Source organism: Chrysochloris asiatica, unplaced genomic scaffold (genome assembly GCF_000296735.1).
Source record: "Chrysochloris asiatica unplaced genomic scaffold, ChrAsi1.0 scaffold00414, whole genome shotgun sequence".
NCBI classification, from domain to species: Eukaryota; Metazoa; Chordata; class Mammalia; order Afrosoricida; family Chrysochloridae; genus Chrysochloris; species Chrysochloris asiatica.
In genome coordinates, this window is record NW_006408932.1 from 1,272,021 (window position 1) to 1,281,162 (window position 9,142).

Sequence of the window (9,142 nt, forward strand, 5' to 3'; positions counted from 1 at the left end):
ACATATACTTACGCAGAATGAAGTAGAAAACCTGAACCGACCCATAACAAAAGAAGAAATTGATCAGATCATCAAAAACTTCCCAACAAAAGAAGTCCAGGTCCAAATGTCTTCACCAGTGAGTTCTACCAAACATTCAGGGATGGACTGTTACCAATTCTGATCAACTTCCTCCAGAAGATAGAGGAGGATGGAAAACGTCCTAATACATTTTATGCAGCAAGCATAACCCTCATACCAAAACCAGGGAAGGACGTTACTAAGAAAGAAAACTGTAGACAAATATCCCTCATGAACATAGATGCAAAAATTCTCAACAAAACCCTAGCCAATAGAATCCAGCAGCACATCAAATGATAATACATCATGATCAAGTGGGATTCATATCAGAGATGCAAGGATGGTTCAACATTAGTAAAATGATCCATGTAATCTGCCATATAAATACGAAAAAAGAAAAGAACCACATGATCATATCGATTGATGCAGAAAGGCATTTGACAAACTCCAACATACATTCCTGATAAAACAACTCAACAAAGTAGGCATTTAAGGGAAATTCCTCAACATAATTAAGAGCATATACATAAAATCCTACATTATTCTCAATGTTGAGAAACTGAAAGTCTTTCCTCTATGAACAGGAACCAGATAATGATGCCCTTTGTCAACACTCTTATTCAATATTGTGCTGGTAGTCTTACCAAGAGCAAGACAATGACATTAAAGGCATCCAAATTGGCAAAGAGGAAGTAAAACTTTCTCTATTTGCAGACGATATGACCGTATACGCAGAAATCCCCAGAGTAAGTAAAAAGCTACTAGTCCTCAGTGGAAGATTCAGCAAAGTGGGCAGATATAAGATAAGATTAACATGCAAAAATTAGTTCAATTCCTCTATACCAATAACGACAGGGCTGAAAAGGGCATTAGGAAAGCAATTCTGTTAACAATAGCCACCTGAAATATCTAGGAATGAATATAACCAGAGAAACAAAGGACTTATACAAAGAAAACTACAAAATATTACCACAAAAAAACACAAGAGACCTACAAAAATGGAAGAATGCACCATGCTCCTGGAGAGGAAGACTTAATATTGTGAAAATGTCATTATTGCCCAAAGCATTTTATACATATAATGTAATCCCAATCCATATTCCAACGGCATTCTTCAAAGAGATAGAAAAAACAATTACATACTTTATATGGAAAGGAAAGAAACCCAGGATATGGAAAGCAATACTTAAGAAGAATAAGGTTGGAAACATCTCACTCCTCTACTTCAAAATTTATTACACGGCTACATACTTATTCAACCTGTATGCTGAGCAAATAATCAGAGAAGCTCGGTTATATGAAGATAAATGTGACATCAGGATTGGAGGAAGACTCAGTAACAACCTGCGATATGCAGATGATATAACCTTGCTTGCTGAAAGTGAAGAGGACTTAAAACCTTTACTGATGAAGATCAAAGAGCACAGCCTTCTGTATGGATTACATATCAATATAAAGACAACAAAAATCCTCAACACTGGACCAATAAACAACATTCTTATTAATGGAGAAAATATTGAAGTTGTCAAGGACTTCATTCTTCTTGGATCAACTATCAACACTCATGGCAGCAGCAGTCAAGAAATCAAAGGACATATTGTATTAGGCAAATCTGCTGCTCAAGATCGTTTTATAGTGTTGAAGAGCAAAGATGTCAGCTTGAGGACTAAGGTGCACCTGACCCAAGCCATGGTATTTTCAATAACCTCATATGCATGCAAAAGCTGGACAGTGAATAAGGATGACTGTAGAAGAATTGATGCTTTTGAATTATGGTGTTGGAGGAGAATATTGAAAGTGCCATGGGCTGCCAAAAGAACCAATAGATCTGTTTTGGAAGAAGTGTATCCAGAGTGCTACTTGGAGGCCAAGATGACCAAACTTCGCCTCTCATACTTTGGACATGTTGTGAGGTGGTACCAGTCTCTGGAGAAGGATATCATGTTTGGTAAGGTGGAGGGTCAGAGAAAAAGAAGAAGACTCCCAATGCAATAGACTAGCCAAGGGGCAGCAGTGATGGACTCAAGTGTGGTAACAGTAATGAGGTTGGCCCAGGATCAGGCAGTATTGCATTCTGCTGTGCATAAGGACACTATGGCTTGGTTCTGACTCGATGGAACCTAACAACAACAACAGTGGTCAAAACAGCTTGGTATGTGTACAATGAAAGGTACATTGATCAATGGAACATAATAGAGAATCCAGAAATATACCCATCCACATACAGCCAACTGATTTTTCACAAAGTTCCTAAATATATCTCATGGGGAGGTGATAGTCTCTACAGTAGATGGTACTGGCAGAACTGGAAAGCAATATGCAAAAGATTGAAACAAGACCTTCACATCACACCTTATACAAAACCAACTCAACATGGATTAAAGACTTAAATGTGAATCCCAGTATTATGAACGTCATCATTGAAAAAATAGGTACAAATGTGAGGGCACTATTTCATGGAATCCTCAGACTACCAAATATTTTGAAAACTATACAAACAAAATAGATAAAATAGATGATTGGGACATACTGAAAATTAAAAACTTACGTGCATCAAAAGACTTCACCAAAAGAGTAAAAGTGGAAACCACAGAATGGGAAAAAATCTTTTACAATGACACATCAGGCAAGGGACTCATGTCTTCAATATATATAATACTATGACACTTCTACAAGACAAAAACAAATAACCCAATTTAAAAAATGGGCATAGGACATGAACAGATACTTCACCAATGAGGCGATCCAGGCAGCCAACAAACATATGAAGAAATGTTCACAATCGCTAGCCATTATTGTTGTTATGTTGTTAAGCGTCATCAAGTTGATTCTGACCCATAGCGACCCTGAACAGGGTTTGCAAGGCTGTAAATCTTTACAGGAGCATGAAAACCTCATCTTTCTCCTGAGGAGCGGCTGGTAGTTTAGAACTGCTGACCTTAAGGTTCGCAGTCCAATTCGTAACCACTATGCTACCAGAGCCACTAGCCATTAGAGAGATGCAAATCAAAACAACAATGAGATATCATCTCACACCAGCAATAATACAAAGATAAAAGAAATAGAGGACAGTAAATGCTGGTGGATATGTGGAGAGACTGGGATACTCCTGCACTGCTGATGGGATTGCAAAATGGTCTAACCTCTCTGTAAAGCAATATGGCGCTTCCTCAGAAGGTTGGAAATAGAAATACCTTATGATCCAGCAATTTCTCTACTTGATATTTACCCACAAGAAAAATGAGTCATAACATGAGTAGATATATGCACACCAAAGTTCATAGCAACAGTATTTACAATAGCAAAAAGATGGGACAGTTTAACTACCCAACAGCTGAAGAATGGGTAAACAAACTGTAGTGCATACACACAATGGAATATTATGCTACCTTGAATAATAACAAGGACGCTACAAGCCACCACACAACATGGATGAACCTTGAGGACATTATGTTGAGTGAAAATAGTAAGTCACAAAAGGAGAATTGCTGTGTAGGACCACTACTGTAAAAGACTAAGAAAAATAACCCATACTAAAGGGGAGGGGGATTATTTTCCGGTTACCGGGTTGTTGGGGGATGGGGTGAGGGGAAGAAAGGGAAGGTGGAGCACAGGGTAGGGAATAGACACAGGATAGTTTGGGTGCTAGGAAGGGGAACAATACACAAGAAGGGGGAGGGGAATGGAAGAACAAGGTGGTTGGGAGAGCAGTTAAGCAAGTTTGCATGGACTAAGTGGGACAGAGGTAAATAATGATGTATGCACAACCTTGGAACAACAGGACTCTGAGATAGAGGGATTGAGATATGGTTGGAATGGGCAAAAGGGGTGAAATAATGTTAAGATGCTTGGCTGTTGTTTGAATTTTAGTTTCCCTTGCATATCATTATAAAATAGACACTTGTGGGAGACAGAAAGGAATAGCCAGAAATATCACCATAGAAAGCTTTTAAGTCAGTCTTCAGGAGAGTGAAGTGTCCAGCTGATAAGAAGAGAGGCCATATGCACAAGAACACCCACACTTGAAGATAATACCCACTTGACCAGGCTTCAATGACTGGATGATCAGAGCTCAACTAGAAGAAGAAAGAAGAGGAAAAAAAGTAATCTGATACAATTTGATGAACTTGACCTACACCTATGGATGCAGTAGCTCAAAAGAGGGAACAAATCTTTACAGTGAGGATCATTCCCACCCCCTCCATACACGGAGAGGACAGGGATGGGCAACTTGGACATTGGCTACCCAAAATGGGGGGGGGGGAGGGGCTACAAAGGCAAGAAGTGACTGGCTTACAAGCTTTCTAGAGGGAGCCTAGATCCGGAGGACGTGAAGGAAGGTAGGATCTCCACTGAGTAGTATCCAATTTGTCTGGATGGGTCTGATTAAAGGAGATGCAGATAGGTCTCTTGTGATACAATAGTGAATAATTGTTATGAGGACTGATTGTGAGGGTTAGAAATGTAAAAGTAAACATTTTGTAGCAAAAAGAAGGGAGTGATTTACTTTGCAATCTATGAGTAGATGTCCCTGGGACCATCAAGGGAGAAGAGCAGAGAGTGGAACCCTACCCAGAAAAGCAAATACTCTAGAACTCTAGAAGAGTTTGTTGGATTTCATTAAGTAATTAGATATGTAAAATTGTTTAATGTGTTGCTAAAAAGTAAAGTACTTTAATCATAGACAATAGAATTATGTGTTCATAAATTCTACTTTTTCTTTTCCCTTCTTTCCCTCTTAACTCACCTTTGCTCTATAGCTGAGCTTCTTCCTTCTTACACCTTAAGCAAAGCCACATTGTTTAAGTGTAACTATAACCTTCTTCCTTCTTACACTTTAAGCAAAGCCACATTGTTTAAGTGTAACAGACACCTGTCTGGATATTGGTCACTTAACTGTTTGCTTTTTGCCATCGTCATTTTTTTTTTTTTTTTTTTTTTTAAGAAGTGGCTAGTAAGTATTTTGTTTCTGTAACAAGGGACATTTATGATTTAAAATTGATAATGTTTTAAACAGTTACCCAAAAAGGTGTTTCTGTTAAAAGCCTATGTGTCAGCATGTTATCTGTGCAGCAGTCTCGAGGACTTAGTGAAGAAAAAGATCTAAAGGAACATGAGAAGCAATGGAATACCCAGGTATCCTGCACATGCCAAACTTCTGTAGATAGTTCTCACTCGTCAATTGCTTCTGTGAAGTGAAACAACACATTCTAACATCAGGAAAATATAAAAAGGAGAGCTTAGTTTATTCTGAAAGAAATGTGCTAATTTAGTAATAAATCACAAACATATAAAGTTCAATAAATCTATTGAAATTGGTTTTATGCTGGATAGTATCCTCAAAGTAGTGAAATCTTAAGCCAGTTGTTTTCAAAGACTATTGAACTTTTCGTCATTAAGCTTGAATTCTAAAATTCCTAAAAGTGTCTGCTTTACTGTAATTTGTCTAATCATGGCACCCTGCATTGACTCTAAGCTCCTAGAACAAACATTATGGATGCACAGTGTAAAAAAAAAAAAAAAAAAAAAGTTAAAGGATGGCTTAAGAAGACAAAATAAAGTAGTATAAAAAGAATGTGCAAAGTCCTGAATGTAGGAAAACCAAAGGGAAACACATTCTCAACATTTCTCAAGCTGAAAGAACTAAAGAAAAAAAAAAAAATTCTAAGTCTCATTTGCAACATTGAAAGAATCTATAGGCAAACAATGAATAATACAGGATGCTGTGAAAGAACCTGGAATGATTACACAGTGTAACTGTACCAAAGAGAATCATTTGGTACCTCTTCAAATTGTTCAGAAATTTCAGCAGGTACCACTGGATGAAGATCTAATAGCATTGAAGGAAGAAGTTCAAGGTGCAATGAAGAAATTAGGGGAAAAAAAAAAGGTTCAAGGAATTGACAAAGTATCAAAGTATCAACTGATATATTTCAACAACAGCACAGGAGGGGCTCACTCATTTATTTCAAAAAATTTCTAAGACAGCTACCTGACAAAACTATTAAAAGGAGTACTTATTTGTGTCTGTTCCAAAGAAAGGTGATCTAACAGAATACAGAAATTCTCAAATAACATCATCAAGGCCATATGCAAGTAAAACTTTGCAGAAGAAAATTTTTAATTGGTTGCAGTAGTACATCAACATGGAGTAACTGGGAATTTAAGTCAGAGTTAGAAGACGATATGTTGTTGTTGTTGTTAGGTGTCAGCATGTCGGTTCCGATCCACAGCTACGCTATGTACAATAGATTAGCATTACCTGGTTCTTTGCCATTTTCAAAATTGCTGATATGCCTGAATCTATTGCTGCTACCACTGTGCCAATCCATTTCATCAAGGGTGTTCCTGTTTTCCAGTCACTCTCCATTTTACCATTCATGTTGTACTTCTCCAGGAACTGACTGGTCTTTCCTGATAATATGTCCAAAGTATGAAAGATGAAGTCTGACTGTCTTGGCTTCTTCTAACAGATTTTTTGTTCTTTTGGCAGTCCATGGTACCATGGAATGATGGCTATAATTGTTGATGTTAGGTAGATGTTGGCTGAAAATGAGACAATTCCAGAAAAATAATAATAAGCAATAATAAAATTAAATAAAAGAACAAAATAAAAGTTAATAGTTTATGATTTCCTGCATCGATCATATCAAGCTCTGGATAACATTGTGAAAAATGGATTCTAGAACACTTAATTATTCTCATAAGGAACATATACATAGAGCAAGAATCAATAATTCAAACAGAAAAAACTGGGATACTGAAGGGTTTAAAATTAGGAAAGCAGTGCATCAGGGTTGTATTTGTCAGTATATTTATGCAATATGCATGCATGCAAATGATCCAAGAAGCTAGATTATATGATGAACAACATATCATCAGGATTCAAAGAAGTCTCATCAACAGACTGTGATATGCAGATGACACAGTCTTATTTGCTAGAAGTGAAGAGGATTTGAAGCACTAACGAATGAAGATCAAAGAATACACTTTTCAGTATAGATTGCACCTAATTTAAAGAAAATGAAAATCTTTCCAACTAGAGTAATAAACAACATCATAATAAATGGGGGAAAGATTGAAGTTGTTAGGAATTTCATTTCACTTCACTCTGCATTCAACACACATGGAAGTAGCAGTACAGAAATAAAATGATGTATGGCATTGGGCAAATCTACTGTAAAAAAAAAAAAAAAAAATCTGTTTAAAGTTTTAAAGAACAAAGATTGTTTCTTGTGGTATAAAGTACACCTGACCCAAGCCATAGTATTTTAACTCACCTCATATGCAAGTGAACGTTGGTAAGAAAGTAAGGAATACTAGAAAAGAATTGATACAACTGAATTATGGTGTTGGCAAAGAGTATTGCATATGCCAGGGACTGCCAGAAGAATCAAGAGAAGGGCATCATGCTTGGTAAAATGGAGGGTCAATGAAAAAGAGGAAAGCCTCCAGTGAGGTGGATTTACAGAACTGTAGCAGCAGAGAGCTTAAATTTAACAATTATTGTGATGCTGCTGCAGGTTGTATCTGTTTTCTTCTGTTGTACGTAGGATTGCTAAGAGTAGGAACCAATTGGACAACATGTAACAACATCAACAAGTATAAATCAGGGTCTTATGTGCCCTACTGAATCACAGGTCTACTTTCAAGGGGGAAAAAAGAAAAACGTTAAATTTGATTAGAAAAAGTCTCTCAAAAAGTCTACTTGTTCTACTGTCACCATAACTAGTTTTATCATAAAACTTATTGGTGAGAAAATCTCTGGAATAAAATTTAGGATATTTCTAAATTTTCTTAGTTTCTGAGTTTTATCTATTTGTTGAAAACTACTGAAATTCATTGTTGTCATTGTGGCAACCACTAATGATGTGAAGAATGAATGCGACACATGATCTGCTTGTAATTATTTCACAGTCCAACATAGGCAATCAAAAAGGAAGCTATCAGTTATTTTATGGTGAGATGAGATCTCTAATAACGTTTACCAACTTCATCACCAAACTCTATCTAAATGAGGAGTATTAGTGGCAACTTATTTGTAGAGAGGGCAGTTCCTTTAAATCAAGTTTGTTTGGTATCAGTTCGTCTAACACGCATAAATCATACATGTTAGGCAATATTCCCATTGCTTTACATTTATTAAGTCATATAATCATCTGACAATTCTAAGTCCAGTGTAGCTGAGGCTGAGAGAACAAATGGAAGGAGAAACAAAAAGTAGTATGCTATAAAAGGCTGTGCAATGACACAGCAGACTAAAAAATGCAGGCAAAGTGAGCAAAGCTTCTTAAATCATGTTTTGTTTGAAATGCACTATCAGAAAGGGTGAGAAATAAGAATGTATAAATCAACTTGAGAAGGCGTCCTGTCAAAAAGATTACTGCATTCAGAAGAAGATAATAATAATAATAATAAAATAGTATAGAGTTACAGTTACTGAAGTCAGTTCACAGTCAAAAGTTAACATCTTGAGTTTGAATTAATCCCATTCTGTTACCAGGCATAGGATGTAGTAAAATTTGTGAATGGTTCTGTGATGACTTGAATTTGTTCACAAAACTCCACACATAGCCTAATTTATTGAAACATGTAAGTTGTCATTGTTAAAAATATTTCAAATAAAAAAGCTGGTTAGTAAATAATATTTTATATATGTTATTGTTGTTAAATTATGTCAAGTATGCTCCTCTATACTATATACTGAATGTTGTGGTTAAGTACAGTCCGATCAATTTCAATTTCTAGTGATGCCTTATGACAAAGTAGAACTTTCTCTTAGGGTTTACTTGGCTGTAATTTTTATAATAGACAATTTTCTTGTTTTTGTACTACAAAGCCACTGGCTCTGTTCAGTCACCACTGGTTAATAGCTAAGTCAAGCTAAACTTGTGGTTAGCAGTTCAGTGCATATGCTTCTATTTATATGATGTTGTTGTTAAGTTCTGTCAAATGGATTCTGACCCATAGGGTTTCCAGAGAGCACCTGGTGAGATTGGACCACTGACCATGCAGTTCAAATATCTGCAATCTGACTTATTAGCTTACAGCGCCACACCAGGACTTATATATATATATATAT

At 36.4% G+C, this 9,142-nt stretch overlaps 1 pseudogene; it reads left to right on the forward strand.

The window, feature by feature from the left end:
- The window catches only part of LOC102821400, a 61,340-nt pseudogene that overhangs the window by 6,359 nt on the left and 45,839 nt on the right, over positions 1–9,142 (forward strand).